We start from the raw sequence: 19,033 nt of genomic DNA on the forward strand, positions 1-19,033 counted from the left end.
AACAGAAACAGGAATTAGACTAACCAGCAAAATTTGTTTAAATGGTGATGAGCTTGCAGTGGTGCAGGTGACCCCAGGCACTTTTCCCCTCAACCTTGGCTGCAGTGGGGGTAGTGAGTGACACCTGAAAATGCCCCTCCCATTGTGGCTCTAATCCCTTCCGAATCCATACTTCCCTGGTGCCACGAGGGACAATTCGGGTTAAACTGGAAGGTCGAGGTGAGCATCTTGAACCTGGTTGTGAACTAGTCGCAGAGCCTGAGTCAGAGAAAGAACATAGGTGGTCATCAGTCGAGCTGAGATCTCATATCTAGGAACAATTTCCCTCATTAACACCTTAACAACAGTTTGAGTCTTATTGTCCAGGTTAGGGTAGGCTTCAATCCATCTGCTAAACACATCTACTATTACTAACACATATTTGTAACACTGAACTTTTTGCAACTCAATGTAGTCCAACTGAAATGTCTCAAAGGGACCTTCGGGTAGGAGCGTTTTACCCCAATCACAGGGGACTCCCTTCCCTGGATTATGTTGCTGGCCAACCAGGCAACGACTACTGATGTTCTGGGCGAGTGCCTGGAGTCTAGGGTGCCCCCAAGTAGCCAAAAGTGTGTCACTCGTGGTCCTTGCTCCACAATGAGTAGCAAAATGCATACATTTAATAACTCACAGAGCCAACTTGTCAGACATGCAAGTCTGTTCCGCGGGAGTGGTCCAGAGTTTAGAAACATTGTCATAAGTACATGCATAATATTTCCACAACAGTTTATCTTTTTCAGGAGCGTCCTCCTGTGCTTTTATAACATCTTGGATGGTTGGCATTGGTTTTTCCGAGGCTAACTTATCCTTCGCAGGATTTTTAGTCTGACTCATAATTTTGGGCACTACCATCTGTTGGTCACGAGAGGCCTGTTTGGCCTCTTGGTCAGGACAACGATTCCCTATATCAACCAGAGAATTTCCGATAGTATGGGCGGTACATTTGACAATGGCAATGCGTTTGGGGAACATGAGGGCTTGCAACAAATCAGATACTAACTGTTTATGAGATATCTCATTCCCCTGTGAGGTTAGGAATCGCCTAGTTTTCCATAATTGTCCGAAATCATGGACCACTCCAAAGACATACCTAGAGTCGGTATAGATATTGACTTTGAGATCTTTGGTCAAGATACAGGCTCGGGTGAGGGCGAATAGTTCAGCTTATTGAGCAGAATAGGCGGTTTCAAAAGCGGCAGATTCCAAGACCTGATTCTCCTGGTTTACTATGGCGTATCCTGAGATTCGTGTATCTTCTGGATTAATAGAAGTACTTCCGTCAACATACATAAACAATCATGGCTGGGTTCTTCCTCATCTTGGGGTGGCTCAGTAAGAATACAGTCTGGATCTTCCATTGGTACATCAACTAAATCTTCCCTGACTGATGTGGCCTCTTAAATTAAAGATAAGCAATCATGACTGGGTTCTTCCTCATCTTGGGGTGGCTCAGTAAGAAAACAGGCCGGATTAATTGCAGTACAGTGCCGAAAGGTCAGTTTAGGATTGCCTGTGATTTCAGTGGGTTCTGTCGGATAGAGGGCCAGTCCACATTGCCCTGCACTGGGATCTCAATCGGATCAATGGGAGTATAACCCACTTGGGAGGGGTCCTCTGCCCACACATGAGGATCCACATAGTCAGGTATGTCCGAGCCAGTATGATGCTGTAGAGTTGTTAAGATCTTCTCGGGGTCCCCATTTAATTGGACTGTTCGGCCCTGTTTTACGATTTGCACATCCCGGCTGGTAGGGTCAGCCTCATCTATGGCCTTGCGTACTATAACTCCCAAATCTTTAGCATGGTGAGGGGCTAATACTTCACGAGCAATATGCGGTGCCATTGTTAGGGGCTGTTTCCACAGATTCTTATCCACTTCCACAAAATCTGCCTCTCTTTCCAGTCCAGTCACTCTAGCCCTTAATAGAATTCCCTTCACTTCCCCTTCATGATCCTGATAAAAGTTCTGCAGGTCCTGATTCTTTCCACTGGGATCGTATGCTAGGGTCACGTGATAGGGTGCCTGCGGCAGGTCCAGAGACCACCACTGAGGGATTCTAGTGGTATAATACTGCCGCTTAAGGGTTTCCTGTTTTACAATAATCCCATTATCTCCATACTCCAAATGCAACTGGAATTTGCAAAGGAGGTCTCTAGCCATCAAGTTACAGTCCAGATTGGTTGTGATAACAACTCGATGTTCCACCGATTCTTCCTGGTAACCCATTTTAACCGGTTCTGACACTGGGAATGTCGAGATTTGTCCCAGGAATCCTGAAAGTTCCTGTGTTTCAGTAGAGGCAGGGAGTTTAAGCTTTGATTGTACAGAAGACATGAAGGCTCCCGTATCTATCAAAAAGGGTTGCCACTCATTCAGAATGGGTTCGTCGTCCGGGGAGGATCCCTGCACAATCAAGCTGCGTAGTCAATCGGGGGACAATTGACCAAAGGGGTTGTTCTGGGAGAAGTTAGTGTAAGATCCTCCTCTCCCCCCTTGCCTCCCTCCTCTTCCTTTTCCATGCTGACGGTAGGGGCAATTTTTATTCCAATGTCCTTCCTGCCCACAATTAAAACAGTCAATTCCTCTTACCCAGTCCCGGCCTCTTCCCATACCATGCCGGGGACAATAGGGAGGTTTATTAGCAGGGCTCGGGCCGTTTGGTTGTTTAGTATAACCGTATCCTTGCTTATCCATCCAATCCTGTATGCAACACTACGGTTCTATTGATCCTTCCTCCCGAGATGGCTCTTCCTTTCTAGTCACGTATTCAGTCTTGACCCGGGTTGGGGGCGCACCTCCCCCCTCCCCTTTCTTTTCCTGCCAATAATATCTAACTGTCCTCTCCATCTGTCCGGATAGCGTGAGCAATCAAATAGTTGTTTGAAGATCACAGACATCTATAGAGAGGTGGTCTGCAGCTTGTTGTGCATCAGGGTTTGGCATTGGTCTGACAGGGAATTGGTGTCGGGACTTTGGGATCTTGGAAATCATTTCTAGGCCGGAGGATGTTTCAGAGCTGTCTGACTGCTTGACAGTTCTGCGTCTCGATCGGCGGGGGTGTTTGCTATGTCTTTCAAAACTTGGACTGGTAGATTGACTGGAAGATTTACGGGACTGTTTGTGATGTCGAGATATAGTTCTGCCCTTTCGAGTGTGAGATCTGGTCCTTTCGGCTATATTGCTTGTAAACTGGGGATCCGAATCACTATCAGAGGATGAGGAGTCAGTTCGGGTTTGTTGCTTTGGTGGTATGGGGTTATTTTTAACTCCTCTTTTTACAGGAGTGTTAGGTGGAGGGTGTTGGGAAGAGGACTGGAGCAAGAGGCTAGGGGGTGCGGGATGCGCCGTTGGGCGCTGAGTCAGTGGCCACTTATCAATTTCATCATCAGCCTCGTTAACACAATGCCAGCCATTTTAACTCGTAGTTGATCAATACCTTTCTCAGAGGTCTCAGAGGATCTCTTAGCAAGTTTCTCGTGCGCACATTCTTTCTTTAAGACGTCTACAGTTTTAACATGTGTTCCCTCTGTCAATGAAAGTCCTAATTTAATAGCATTTGTTTGCCAACTTGACAGAAGTGATGCATCTTTTAATTTCTGACAATAATGTCGCCAGGTTGCAATTACATTTTTATCCCCTTTTCCTCGTCCCCTTCTCCAAATTAATCCCTGTGCTTTTTTTTTGCTACCTCTACGCTTCTAGTGCCACCTAGAGGCCACTGGTCATCCCCTAATAATGTGTTCAGGGCTCCTGATAATTTTCTAAAGTCTTCAGCTCTTTCAGGGAATTCCTCACATAACTTTTATAGCGGACTATCCGCATCCGTGGTTTTATCTAACTGATTACCCATTTTCACGCTGCTCCTCGTATTACTGTGTCGTTACGCGTTCGTGTCGTCGTGCAATTTAAACAAACTTAAAAATAGACACAGACTTTACAGAAACTAACACTGACTTTAACTAACTCCAAATAAACAAACTTTACTAATGCTAACACTGACCCGCGTCGCCGCGCGATTTAGGATACTTAAAACTCCCACATCGCCCCGCAGTTCACGTCGCCACGCAATCCGCGTTGCCTCGCAGTTCACGTCGCCGCGCAATCCGCGTCGACCCATGGCTCGCGTAGCCGCGCGAGTTAAGATACTTAAAACTTTAAAAGATAAACAAGGACTTCTAACACTTACCCGCGTCGCCGCGCGGTTTCAATACAAGATAGACAAAGACTTCTAACACTTACCCGCGTCGCCGCGCGATTTAAATACTTAAAACTCTAAACACTTAAGACTTACAAAGACTTACTGACACTAGCACTGACTTTCGCGATTCGCATCTCTGCGTCACTGCGCGTCTACGTCACTGCGCGTTTAAGTCACTGCGCGTTCGCTTCACTGCGCGTTCGCTTCGGCCCTTCTCTCGGCCGCACGCTCGCGCCGCTGCGCGTCTCGCGTTGTTTGTGCGTCTGCGCCGCTGCGAATTCGCGTCGGCCCAACCTTCCGAGTTGCTGCGGGGTTTTTTTTTTTTAAATTCAATCAGAGCCTAGACGGGCCAAGTGATATACAAGGTCGAAGTCGTACCTGAGTTGAACACCTATCCTCTATTTAAATCCCCATTTTATTCCCTGTGAGCCTAATTTTCTAATTTTGATTTCTTATGAGCCTCAATTAATTTCTTTCAGTCTCCAAATTTCCCTATCCTTTCGCGTTACTGCGCAGTTTAAATTCAATCAGTCAATGAAAGCCCTAATTTAATGGAGTTTTTCTGCCAACTGGACAGGAGTGATTTTTTTTTTACTGCAGTGGAATTTTTTTCATAATTTAAAATCTCAGGACATTTTTTTCTTTCAGCACCTATTTAGTACGTTGCTTTTTTTCCATGACTAGAGAGAAGTCTGGCACGTAGGTTGTGGACTGCTTTTCGTTATCTCAATTGTTCGAGCCTCAAGGTCGTGTTATTTAATATAATTTTTTTTTAAATCCTTTTGAATCCATCTCAGTTGTTTTGCTGAATGTTTTCTTTCAACAAGTTTTTCTTTTTTTTTAACCACCGGGACCATGTAATTTTTTTCTTTTTTTTTTAAACAAACCTATCCTTTGTGCATTTCCTGGCTCCGTAACTTATCATCCGAATATACGTAATTCAATAAGGTTCACATTCTTAAACTTCCCACATACAGGACAACACTACGAAGGGTTAAAACAAACTTTCATTCTGTTTGAGATAAAACAAACCACAACTCCCCGGCTTTTTTTACAGTAAAAATCACAGAAGCATTTCTCATTTAAACAGACATTCACAAGAGTCTCTTTTCTTTCCTATTAATTTTTGGATCCATGATTGATCATCCATCCCTATCTAGCTCTAAGTATCTTTCCAAGTCACCACTTGGTTTGCGTCATCGCGCAATTTCCCTATCTCTATCCCTATTCTAAGTTTGAAAGGTATTCACCAGATTGTCCTGGATCTCGTTTAGACACTACCTGAGAATCAGCGAGTGGCTAAACTTTCCTCAGACTTTTGAAACCGGGGGAAACTGGAGCAGTATTGAAATCATACTCACTCCAGTGGCCACTTTCCCCTCGTCTCGTCCAAGGCTAGTCTGGCTCTTAATTCGCAAGTTTTCGGCAGTCGTCCGTTGAGATCCCACTTCTGACACCAAATGTAAATTCCCGGATTCTTTTACTTCAATCTGGTTCAGTAAAATTACTGAGTCGAATACCTCTTGTGCTTTGAACAAAGCAGTCTTTATTATACTGGCCAGTAAGACCTATCAGACAGAAGATATACCCTCTGGATAGAGCGTACACACTCCCTACGGATAGGTGAAGTTACATCGTAAAGCGTCAACAGTTATACAGTTTTGAAATCAGATAACAAAATACAAATGGATTGACAGTCTAACTCAGCCACTCATTAGTCAATCTATATGAGATGTTCTTCTTGAAAGCTCAAGCATTGCCTCTAAATGTTTCAATCTAATGGTGTGACTACTAACTGAGACCTTGCAATTCTGCAGATTTATTTTATGTTACAATTTGATAATATTGGCAGGAGTAGTGACTTGAAACCTTGAGACAGACTGTTAGCTATGCTGATGTTGCACTATTTGCAATCTGACATTCTCCCAGCTATTCTTCCATGGCTTATACATTTTCATATATCCCGTTTACTTTACTGTCCTTAATTCCATATATTCCGTTCAGATATCCACAGAACCCTATCAGGGACAATATTGGGAACCCTGGGCAGGTAACCACATCACAAACACTAGAGAACCATATCCCCGAGTACATAACCCTACCACTAAAACTTACCCTACGAAGAACCTCAGAACACTTGTCCCCACCGGAACCCTCTCGAACGCTAACCCTAAACCTACCCCTGACCCTAACCCAAAACCTAACCCTTACCCCAACCCGAGCCCTAAATCCTAACCTAAAACTGAACAACCAGCCCCCACCCCTGAAAACCTAATCATAACCCAAAGAACCGACGAGCCCAAAGAAAACCCTAACCCAAACTTTAACCCCAAACCCAACCCTACTCCAACCCCAAATGGAGCCCCGACCCTACCCGAAAATTCAGTAACCAGCCCCCATCCCTAAAAACCTAACCACAACCCAAACAACCCATGAATGAAAACCAAGCCCTAAAACCCAACCCTGAACTGAACTTGAAAACAGATCCCTACCCGGAAACATATTAATCAAATCGTAGCCCCAATAACAAACCCTAACCCAGAACCAGACAGCCAACCAACCCTAATCTAAAACATAACCCCACAAGAATTAGTCAAGACCCAAACACCACAAAACCTAAGCCGTCAGAGCCCAAGACCAAACCCAACACAGACCTAAAACCTAAAGATACTAAATTGCATCAGTGTCCAGAACGACACACATATGCACAGCGAGGTAGGAATAATAAAATAAAAAATCTTAATTTAGAAATGAGAGACAAAACACCACTCCCTAGAAAATCCAGGATACACCCCCTCCCTTCCCCACAATTCCGAAGGAACAACGTGGCCCCAAGGTCCAGAATGACACACAGAACCACAGCAATTATAACATACAATGTGGTCCCAGGGTCCAGAACAACAGAGGCACAGCGATTATAACATACAACATTGCCCCAGGGTCCAGAATGACACACAGAGGCACAACGATTATAACATAGAACACCAGAACATAAGGAACAAGAGATAACCCAATTAAAGGAAGGGATAAGACTAAGAACAAGAAAGATCGAGTAGCATAATTTCTAAAAAATAGCTAAACTGATTTACAGGGGACAGTATGGAATACAAAACTCCAAGAGGACATTACCCCTCTGTCCGTAACACCAAAAACCTAAAGGACAAACCAATGGACAAGGGCAAGAATGGCTGAGTAGTAAACTTCGAAAAGCGTGAGCCGATCAAAAGTGGCAGTAAGGAATACAAAATTCCAAAGGGGCAGTACCCCTCTGTCCAAAACACCAAAAGCCGGGCGATGTTAAGGAGGTGGTCTTAGTTGCTAGAGAGGGAGAGAGATATGAACAGAGGGAAAGTCAGAGGGAGACAGACATAGAGACAGCAAGACAGATGGCGTGAGCGACAGAGAGAGAGCGCAAGAGAGCGACAGTGGGAGACTAGAGAGAGACAGAGAGATAGATGTAGGGAGACAGAAGGAGAGAGACAGAGGGAGAGACAGCGAGGGAGAAGGGGAGCTAGACCGAGGGAGACAGTGAGATCAAAATAGAGGGAAAGAGACAGATGGAGATACATTGGGAGAGAGAGAGAGAGAGAGACTGACCGAGAGGGACAGACAGACAGAGAGACTGACAGAGAGGGTGCGGGTGGGGGCGGGGGGTGGGGGGGGTACAGCGAGACACTAAGTTGAGACCCATGTATTGGGGCGATATATTACACGGATTGACGGTTATTTTTGGGTTGTCAGGCTGTAACCAGTGGGGTACCGCAAGGATGGGTGCTTGGGCCTCAGCTATTCACAATCTGTATCAATAACTTAGATGAGGGGGCCGAGTGTGATGTATCCAAGTTGGCTGATGATACAAAGCTCGGTGGGAAAGTAATTTGTGAGGTTAATGCAAAGAGGCTGCAAAGGGACACAGACAGGTTAAAGTAGTGGCCAAGAACATGGCAGATGGAATGTAATGTGGAGAAATGTGAAGTTACCCACTTTGGTCAGCAAAATAGAAAAGCAAAGTATTTTTTAAATGGAGAGAGATTGGGAAATGTTGGTGTTCAGAGGGACCTGGGTGTCCTTGTACAAGAATCACAAAGTTAACATGCAGGTACAGCAAGCAATTAGGAAAGCAAATGGTATATTGGCCTTTACTACAAGAGGATTTAAGTATAAGAATAAAGATGTTCTACTGTAATTATATAGGGCCCTGGTGAGACCACACCTGGAGTATTGTGGACAGACTGTCTGGGGAGTCTAGAACTAGGGGTCACAGTCTCAGAATAAGGGGTCGGCCACTTAGGACTGAGATGAGGAGAAATTTCTTCACTCAAAGGGTTGTGGATCTTTGGAATGCTCTACCCCAGAGGGTCTTATGCTTTTTTGCTTTTATGTTCAAATGACTGGCAGAGACTGGGAGCGATACAGTTGAAGCAAGCAAGACAGAGAGAGAGGGAGACAGAGAGAGAGGGAAGAGTGACAGAGAGGGAGAGAGAGATCGCGAAAAGGCCAGACTGTGTGAGAGAGACATAGAGACAGAGAGAGAGAGAAAAAACAAAAGACAGAGCAACAGAGAGACACACACACACAGAAACATGGAGAGAGGGGAAGAGAGAAAGAGAAGGGAGGGAGGGGGGGAGAGAAAGAGAAGGGAGGGAGGGGGGGAGAGAAGAGAGAGAGGGGGGGAGAGAGAGAGGGGGGAGAGAGAGACAGACTGAGAGAAAGACAGAGAGGGAGGGAGATTGACAGAGACACACAGAGCGACAGATAGAGTCAGAGAGTGAGAGCACAGAGAGAGAGGGGAGAGAGATTGAGAGACCCAGAGACAGAGAAACTGGAAGACTGAGAGAGAGGGGATAGAGATTGAGAGACCCAGAGACAGAGAAACTGAGAGACTGAGAGGGAGGGAGAGAGAGAGGGTGGGGGGAGGGAGACACAGAGAGTTGCAATGTAGGTCAGCGAGCACCGGGGTGACGGGTGAGCAGGACTTGGTGTGAGTTAGGACACAGGCAGACGAGTTTTGGATCACCTCTAGTTCACATAGGGTAGAGTGTGGGAGGCCAGCCAGGAGTGTGTTGGAATAGTCAAGTCTAGAGGTAACAAAGACATGGATGAGGGCTTCAGCAGCGGATGAGCTGAGGCCAGGGCGATGTTACGGAGGTGGAAGTAGGTGGTCTTAGTTATACAAGAGAGGGAGAGAGATATGGACAGAGGGAGGCAGACACACGGAAACAGAGACAGATGGAGTGAGCGATAGAGAGAGAGAGTGACAGTGAGAGAGGGACAAACAGAGAGACAGGGAGAAAGAGGGAGCAAGATAGATGTAGGGAGACAGGCGAAGCGAGACAGAAGGAGAGAGACAGAGAGGGAGAGCTAGAACGAGGGAGAGAGTGAGATCAAAATTGAGGGAAAGAGACAGATGGAGATACACTGGGAGAGGGAGCGAGACTGGGAGAGAAAGAGAGAGACATAGAAACATAGAAAATAGGTGCAGGAGTAGGCCATTCGGCCCTTCGAGCCTGCACTGCCATTCAATGGCTGAACATGCAACCTCAGTACCCCATTCCTGCTTTCTCGCCATACCCCTTGATCCCCCTAGTAGTAAGGACTACATCTAACTCCTTTTTGAATATATTTAGTGAATTGGCCTCAACAACTTTCTGTGGGAGAGAATTCCACAGGTTCACCACTCTCTGGGTGAAGAAGTTTCTCCTCATCTCGGTCCTAAATGGCTTACACCTTATCCTTAGACTGTGACCCCTGGTTCTGGACTTCCCCAACATTGGGAACATTCTTCCTGCATCTAACCTGTCTAAACCTGTCAGAATTTTAAATGTTTTTATGAGATCCCCTCTCATTCTTCTGAACTCCAGTGAATACAAGCCCAGTTGATCCAGTCTTTCTTGATATGTCAGTCCCGCCATCCCGGGAATCAGTCTGGTGAACCTTCGCTGCACTCCCTCAATAGCAAGAATGTCCTTCCTCAAGTTAGGAGACCAAAACTGTACACACTACTCCAGGTGTGGCCTCACCAAGGCCCTGTACAACTGTAGCAACACCTCCCTGCCCCTGTACTCAAATCCCCTCGCAATGAAGGCCAACATGCCATTTGCTTTCTTAACCGCCTGCTGTACCTGCATGCCAACCTTCAATGGCTGATGTACCATGACACCCAGGTCTCGTTGCACCTCCCCTTTTCCTAATCTGTCACCATTCAGATAATAGTCTGTCTCTCTGTTTTTACCACCAAAGTGGATAACCTCACATTTATCCACATTATACTTCATCTGCCATGCATTTGCCCACTCACCTAACCTATCCAAGTCACTCTGCAGCCTCATAGCATCCTCCTCGCAGCTCACACTGCCACCCAACTTAGTGTCATCCGCAAATTTGGAGATACTACATTTAATCCCCTCGTCTAAATCATTAATGTACAATGTAAACAGCTGGGGCGCCAGCACAGAACCTTGCGGTACCCCACTAGTCACTGCCTGCCATTCTGAAAAGTCCCCATTTACTCCTACTCTTTGCTTCCTGTCTGACAACCAGTTCTCAATCCATGTCAGTACACTACCCCCAATCCCATGTGCTTTAACTTTGCACATTAATCTCTTGTGTGGGACCTTGTCGAAAGCCTTCTGAAAGTCCAAATATACCACATCAACTGGTTCTCCCTTGTCCACTCTACTGGAAACATCCTCAAAAAATTCCAGAAGATTTGTCAAGCATGATTTCCCTTTCACAAATCCATGCTGACTTGGACCTATCATGTCAACTCTTTCCAAATGCGCTGCTATGACATCCTTAATAATTGATTCCATCATTTTACCCACTACTGAGGTTAGGCTGACTGGCCTATAATTCCGTTTTCTCTCTCCCTCCTTTTTTAAAAAGTAGGGTTACATTGGCTACCCTCCACTCGATAGGAACTGATCCAGAGTCTATGGAATGTTGGAAATGACTGTCAATGCATCTGCTATTTCCAAGGCCACTTAAGTACTCTGGGATGCAGTCCATCAGCCTCTGGGGATTTATCTGCCTTCAATCCCATCAATTTCCCCAACACAATTTCCCGACTAATAAGGATTTCCCTCAGTTTCTCCTTCTTACGAGACCATCTGACCCCTTTTATATCCGGAAGGTTGTTTATGTCCTCCTTAGTGAATACCGAACCAAAGTACTTGTTCAATTGGTCTGCCATTTCTTTGTTCCCCATTATGACTTCCCCTGATTCTGACTGCAGGGGACCTACGTTTGTCTTTACTAACCTTTTTCTCTTTACATATCTATAGAAACTTTTGCAGTCCGTCATAATGTTCCCTGCAAGCTTCCTCTCGTACTCTAATTTCCCTGCCCTAATCAAACCCTTTGTCCTCCTCTGCTGAGTTCTAAATTTCTCCCAGTCCCCAGGTTCACTGCTATTTCTGGCCAATTTGTATGCCACTTCCTTGGCTTTAATACTATCCCTGATTTCCCTTGATAGCCACGGTTGAGCCACCTTCCCTTTTTTATTTTTACGCCAGACAGGGATGTACAATTGTTGTAGTTCATCCATGTGGTCTCTAAATGTCTGCCATTGCCCATCCATTGTCAACCCCTTAAGTATCCTTCATCAATCTATCCTAGCCAATTCACGCGTCATACCTTCAAAGTTACCCTTCTTTAAGTTCTGGACCATGGTCTCTGAATTAACTGTTTCATTCTCCATCCTAATGTAGAATTTCACCATATTATGGTCACTCTTCCCCAAGGGGCCTCGCACAACGAGATTGCTAATTGTAGAGGAAACTGTTTCTGATCTCTTTGTATCTCAGTACACTGTCCCATCAAACATTCCCAGTGCAGATACGTACAGATTAGATACAGATTTAAGCTCCCTCTACAATGTCGCTTCCAAGACTCCCAGGGGCAGGTGCAGCCTGGGATCGATACAGATTTAAGCTCCCACCAGGCTATCCCATCAAATATTCCCAGGGCAGGTACAGCATGGGTTAGATACAGAGTAAAGCTCCCTCTACACTGTTCCATCAAACATGTAGAAAGTGAGTTTGAAGGACAGAGGAAACAAGCAGGAAAAAGGGTAAAAAGAACAAATTTAAAAGCTCTTTGTCTAAATGCATGTAGCATTCGTAACAAAATAGATGAGTTGATGGCACAAATAGATACAAATGGGTATGATCTGATAGCAATTTCAGAGACATGGTTGCAAGATGACCAGAACTGGGAACAAAATATTCAGGGGTTTTTGACAATTCGGAAGGACAGACAGAAAAGAAAAGGAGGTGGAGTAGCATTGTTAATAAAGGATGGGATCAGTGCGTTCGTGAGAAACGATATTGGCTCAGAGGATCAAGAGGTTGAATTAGTTTGGGTAGTGATAAGGAATAATAAAGGGAAAAAGTTGCTGGTGGGCATAGTCTGTAGACCCCCTAACAGTAGCTACACGATTGGACGGAGCATAAATCAAGAAATAATGGAGACTTGTAAAAAAGGAACGACAATAATCATGGGTGATTTTAACCTTCATATGTTTTGGTCTCCGTATCTAAGGAAGGAAATACTTGCATTGGAGGTTGTTCAGAGAAGGTTCACTAGGTTGATTCTGGAGATGAGGGAGTTGACTCATGAGGATAGGTTGAGTAGGCTGGGCCTATACACATTGGAGTTCAGAAGAATGAGAGGTGATCTTATTGAAACTTATAAGATAATGAGGGAACTCGACAAGATGGATGCAGAGTGATTATTTCCACTCATAGGGGGAAACTAAAACTCGGGGAAATAGTCTTAAAATAAGGGGCCGTTCATTTAAAACTGAGATGTGGAGAAATTTCTTCTCTCAGAGGGTTGTAAATCTATGGAATTCTCTGCCCCAGAGAGCTGTGGAGGCTGGTTCATTGAATATATTTAAGGTGGAGATAGACAGATTTTTGAGTGATAAGGGAGTAAATGGTTATGGGGAACGGGCAGGGAAGTGGAACTGAGTCCATGATCAGATCAGCCATGATCTTATTGAATGGCGGAGCAGGCTCGAAATGGCCAACTCCCGCTCCTATTTCTTTGGTTCTTAAACATTCCCAGGGCAGGTACAGCAGGTTAGATACAGAGTAAAGCTCCCTCTACACTGTCCCATCAAATGCTAAACCCAGCCCATAATGAGCAGGGCTCAGGGAGGTTGGTTGCTATGCAGTGATGTCATAAAGCAGGGCCATTCAGCTCAGCGGGTCCTATCTGTGTCCCTTTAGAGGTGGAGAGCTGGGACATCCTGTCTCAACACACATCCCCCCTGTTCATACTGAGAATCCCCGGGGAAAGGTCAAGGCCCAGAGTGTGGAACACAACCAAGGGGGAAAGAGGAGGAGAGAAGGAGAGGTAAATGAAGGCGTCAGGACTGCGGGCCACCAAGCTTCAGCTTTAGAGTCTGTAGACTTCAGATGGGGAAGAACGAGTTCAGTAGTTTTAGGATCCATGGAGAGAGCAAGACAGAGTGCACAAATTCCTACTATTTTATCCTTCTCTCCTCTCCTCCCCTGAAGGTGTTGACTCTGCCTGGGTTCAGTTCTACACTCACTGGTTCCCCTCCATCTCCTCCCCTGAAGATGCTGACTCTGGCTGGGTTCAGTTCTACACTCACTGGTTCCCCTCCCTCTCCTCCCCTGAAGGTGCTGACTCTGGCTGGGTTCAGTTCTACACTCACTGGTTCCCCTCCCTCTCCTCCCCTGAAGGTGCTGACTCTGGCTGGGTTCAGTTCTACACTCACTGGTTCCCTCTCCTCCCCTGAAGGTGCTGACTCTGGCTGGGTTCAGCTCTACACTCACCAGTTTCTCTCCAATATGTGGCCCATGTGCCCAATATCCATGTGTGAACCTCGACAGTGAGTGTCGACAGGCTATTAGTCGGAACACAGGAACAGGAATCGGCCATTGAGCCTGTTCCACCATTCAATTAGATCAGTATTTTAACTCCGTCTACCTGTCTTGGTTCCATCGCCCTTAATACCCTTGCCTAAGAAGAATTTATCAATCTCAGTTTGGGGATTTTCAATTGGCCCCCAGCCTCTGTTTTATGGGGAACAGAGTTCCTGATTCCATGACGCTTTAAGAGCATAACAAATAGGAGCTAAACAGCCCCTCGAGCCTGCTCCGCCATTCAACAAGATCATGGCTGATCTTCTACCTCAACTCCACTTTCCCGCACTATCCCCGTATCCCTGGATTCCTTTAATGTCCAAACATCTATCGATCTCAGTCCTGAATATACTCAATGACTGAACATCCACAGCTCTTTGGGGCAGAGAATTCCAAAGATTCACAACCCTTTGAGTGAAGACATTTCTCCACATCTCAGTCCTAAATGGCCGTCCGTTATCCTGAGACTATGACCCCTAGTTCTAGACTCTCCAGACAAGAGAAACAGCCAATCAACATTTGTGTGAGGAAGTGCTTCCTGACATTAGCCCTGAACGGCCGAGCTCTGATTTGAAGGTTGTGTCCCCTTGTTGTGGACTCCCTCACCAGAGGAAATAGTTTCTCTCCATCCACCCCATCAACTCCTTTAATCATCTTAAACACCTCAATTACATCACCCCTTAATCTTATATATTTCTCATAATTTACAAACTTTATCACTGTAAGTACAGGATCATAGAATCACAGAAGTCTACAGCATTGAAGGAGGCCATTCAGCCCATCGTGTCCATGCCGGTCGACAAAGAGCTATCAAGTCAATCCCATGGTAGATAGGCAATGGCAGACACTTAAAGATCACATGGATGAAGTACTACAATTGTACATCCCTGTGTGGCGTAAGAATAAAATGGGGAAAGTGGCTGAACCGTAGCTAACAAGGGAAATTAAGGATAGTGTTAAATCCAAGGAAGAGGCATATAAATTGCCCAGAAAAAGCAGCAAACCTGAGAACTGGGAGAAATTTAGAATTTAGCAGAGGAGGACTAATGATTTAATTAGAAGGGGGAAAATAGAGTATGACAGTAATCTTGCAGGGAACATAAAAACTGACTGCAAAAGCTTCTATAAGTATGTGAAGAGAAAAAGATTAGTGAAGACGAATGTAGGTCCCTTGCAACCAGAATCAGGTGAATTCATAATGGGGAACAAGGAAATGGCAGGGCAATTAAACAAATACTTTGGTTCTGTCTTCACTAAGGAAGACACAAAGAACCTCCCGAAAATACTAGGGGACCGAGGGTCTAGCGAGTTGTAGGAACTGAGGGAAATCCTTATTAGTCAGGAAATGGTGTTATGGAAATTGATGGGATCGAAGGCCGATAAATCCCCAGGGCCTGATAGTCTGCATCCCAGAGTACTTAAGGAAGTGGTCCTAGAAATAGTAGATGCATTGGTGGTCATTTTCCAATATTCCATGGAGTCTGGATCAGTTCCTATGGATTGGAGGGTAGCTAATGTAACCTCACTTTTTAAAATAGGAGGGAGAGAGAAAACAGGGACTGAAAGACCGGTCAGCCTGAGATCGGTAGTGGGGAAAATATTGGAATCAATTATTAAAGATGTGATAGCAGCGCATTTGGAAAGCAGTGACAGGATCAGTCCAAGTCAGCATGGATTTATGAAAGGGAAATCATGCTTGCCAAATCTTCTAGAATTTTTTTAAGGATATAACTAGTAGAGTGGATAAGGGAGAAACAGTGGATGTGGTGTATTTGGACTTTCAAAAGGCTTTTGACAAGGTGCTGCACAAGAGATTAGTGTGCAAAATTAAGGCACATAGGATTGGGGGTAATGTATTGACGTGGATAGACAACTAGTTGGCAGACAGGAAGAAAAGAGTGGGAATAAATGGGTCCTTTTCAGAATGGCAGGCAGTGACTCGTGGGGTACTGCAAGGTTCAGTGCTGGGCCCCCAGCTATTAATGATTTAGACAAAGGAATTGAATGTAATATCTCTGTTTGCAGATGACACTAAGCTGGGTGGCATTGTGAGCTGTGAGGAGGATGCTAAAAGGCTGCAGGATGAATTGGACAAGTTAGGTGAGTGGGCAAATGCATGGCAGATGCAGTATAATGTGGATAAGTGTGAGGTTATCCACTTTGGTGGCAAAAACAAGGCGGCAGATTATCTGAATGATGACAGATTACTAAAAGGGGAGGTGCAACGAGACCTGGGTGTCATGGTACATCAGTCATTGAAAGTAGGCAGTTACAGCAGGCAGTTAAGAAAGCAAATGGCATGTTGGCCTTCATAGCGAGAGGATTTGAGTATAGGAGCAGGGAGGTCTTGCTGCAGTTGTACAGGGCCTTGGTGAGACCACACCTTGAATATTGTGTACAGTTTTGGTCTCCTAATCTGAGGAAGGACATTCTTGCAATTGAGGGAGTGCTGCAAAGGTTCACCAGACTGATTCCCGGAATGGCTGGATTGACTCGGCTTATATTCACTGGAATTTAGAGGAATGAGAGGGGATCTCATAGAAGCATCTAAAATTCTGACAGGATTGGACAGTTAGATGCAGGAAGAATGTTCCTGATGTTGGGGAAGTGCAGAACCAGGGGAAGTCACAGTCTAAGGATAAGGGGTAAGCCATATCGGACCGAGATGAGGAGAAACTTTTTCACCCAGAGAACTGTGAACCTCTATCAGAGGAAGTTGTTGAGTCCAGTTCGTTGGATATATTCAAAAGGGAGTTAGATGTGGCCCTTCCAGCTAAAGGGATCAGGGGGTATGGGGAGAAGGCAGGAGTGGGGTACTGAAGTGGCATGATCAGCAATGATCATATTGAATGGTGGTGCAGGCACTAACGGCCGAATGGCCTGCTCCTGCACCAGTCTTCTATATTTTCACCTCTTGGTCCGTGGCCTTGTAGGTCACGGCACTTCAAGTGCATATCCAAGTTCATTTTAAATGCTACAAGGGTTTCTGCCTCTACCAGTCTTTCAGGCAGTGGATTCCAGACCCACACCATCCTCTGGGTGAAGAGATTTCCCCTCTAAACCTCCTACCACTTTAAATCTATGCCCCCTGTTTGTTGACCCTCTGCTAAGGGAAAGAGGTCCTTCCTATCCCTTCTATCTCGGCCCCTCATAATTTTATACACCTCAATTAGGTCTCCCCTCAGCCTCCTCTGTTCCAAAAAAAACCCCAGCCTATCCAATCTTTTCTCATAGCTAAAATTCTGTAGTCCAGGTAACAGCCTCCTAAATCTCCTCTGTACCCTCTCTAGTGCAATCACATCATTCCTGTAATGTGGTGACCAGAACTGCACACAGTACTCTAGCTGTGACCTAACTAGTGTTTTATACAGTTCAAGCATAACCTCCCTGTTCTTGTATTCTATGCCACAGCTAATAAAGGCAAGTATTCTGTATGCCTTCTTAACCACCTTATTTACCTGTCCTGCTACCTTCAGGGATCTGTGGACATGCCTTCCAAGGTCCCTTTGTTGTTCTACACTTCTCATTGTCCTACCATTTATTGTGTATTCCCTTGCCTTGTTAGCCCTCCCCAAATGCATTACCTCACACTTATCCAGATTGAATTACATTTGCCACTGTTCTGCCCACCTGACCAGTCCAATGAAATCTTCCTGCAGTCTGCAGCTTTCTTCTTCATTCTTGCATCATCTGACAGACTGGTTCCCCTCCCCTCCCCTCCCCTCCCCTCTCCTCTCCTCTCCTCTCCTCCCCCTCCCCTGAAGGCACTGACTCTTTCTGGGTGGTTGTGCCCTCGTCACCTCTTTATACACTCTGACCCTCCCATATATCTGTAATATCTCCCTGTTTTGGTGATGGGCTCTCCCTAACCACTCGCCATTTCAACTTCTTAGACAGATGCTCCCAGACTGTCACCATTTCAGGGAATCATACAGCACCGAAGGAGACCAATCGGTCCATCAAGCCTGTCCGACTCACTGAAAGAGCCGCTCCCTGCATCTACCCCAAAGCACTAGAACATTTTCCCTTTGAAGCATTCATCGTTTTGAAAGTTATTATTTATGTCCTTTTCAAAGTGTGGTGCCCAGAATTGAGCAAATGCTCAATATTTGAGGTCTAACTCGTGACTGATAAAGGTTGAGCTTGTTGTTGTGCTCTATACTGCTATTAATGCTTTAACAGATTGATCAGCTGATCCTGCCCCCTCACAGATTTGTGTTCACATTTAAATTGGACCATTTGGTTGAGAATGCCTCCCATTTTTCTTCCTTCCAGAATGCATTTAGTGTCAGTGTCCGTGTCCCTGGGAGCCTGAGGCCCTGTCCCTGCGGGCGGGACAAACCCGGGCTCAGCCTCTGGGCTGTTATTGGGCCCTGGGCCCTACACCAGGTGTTTATGAAGCTCACCTGCCCCACTCGCGGCTCCAATTCCTGCCCCGCGCCGAAGGGCGGTCAGTCGTTGGTGTGCGTCAGCGCCCAGCTCGCGACTTTCCGTCTTCAGACCCTGCAGAGATACCTTTACGTCGAGCCCCCTCCTAGGTGGTGTGCTCTGGCGACGTATTTCTTCCGCCAGCAGCGCGACCTCAATTATGACACGCAGCTCCTGTTTGTGAACTTGGGGGGTGTCAGGACCGCCCTCCGGGAGCTGCCTGTCTTTTACAAGGAACTCATCAGGGTCTGGAACAAAGTCTCCACCAAGCGCAGCTCTCCGCCGGCTGGAGTGGCGGCCGTCCTGCAGGAGCCGTTGCTCGGGAATCCGTACCTCCACGACCGAGGTTTTATGTGGCGGTCGGAAGAGAGGGCTGTGCTCGATGGCGGAGGAGCGGGCTGGATGGCGCAAGACACGCTGGCGCGGCGCCTAAATTCTGCCAACGTCCGCCACGCGGCCAATGCCATC

General features: G+C 46.0%; 2 protein-coding genes and 1 pseudogene across 5 annotated transcripts in view; 2 read left to right on the forward strand and 1 right to left on the reverse strand.

Moving 5' to 3' along the window:
- The window catches only part of LOC139273419 (histone H2A), a 605,799-nt gene that overhangs the window by 345,594 nt on the left and 241,172 nt on the right, over positions 1-19,033 (forward strand). The gene's annotated exons all lie outside the window — the stretch shown is intronic.
- Positions 1-19,033, reverse strand: part of LOC139273441 (zinc finger protein 721-like) — a 460,657-nt pseudogene that overhangs the window by 216,201 nt on the left and 225,423 nt on the right.
- The window catches only part of LOC139273401 (zinc finger protein 432-like), an 82,069-nt gene that overhangs the window by 31,912 nt on the left and 31,124 nt on the right, over positions 1-19,033 (forward strand). The gene's annotated exons all lie outside the window — the stretch shown is intronic.

Source organism: Pristiophorus japonicus, chromosome 9, assembly GCF_044704955.1.
Source record: "Pristiophorus japonicus isolate sPriJap1 chromosome 9, sPriJap1.hap1, whole genome shotgun sequence".
Taxonomy (NCBI): Eukaryota; Metazoa; Chordata; class Chondrichthyes; family Pristiophoridae; genus Pristiophorus; species Pristiophorus japonicus.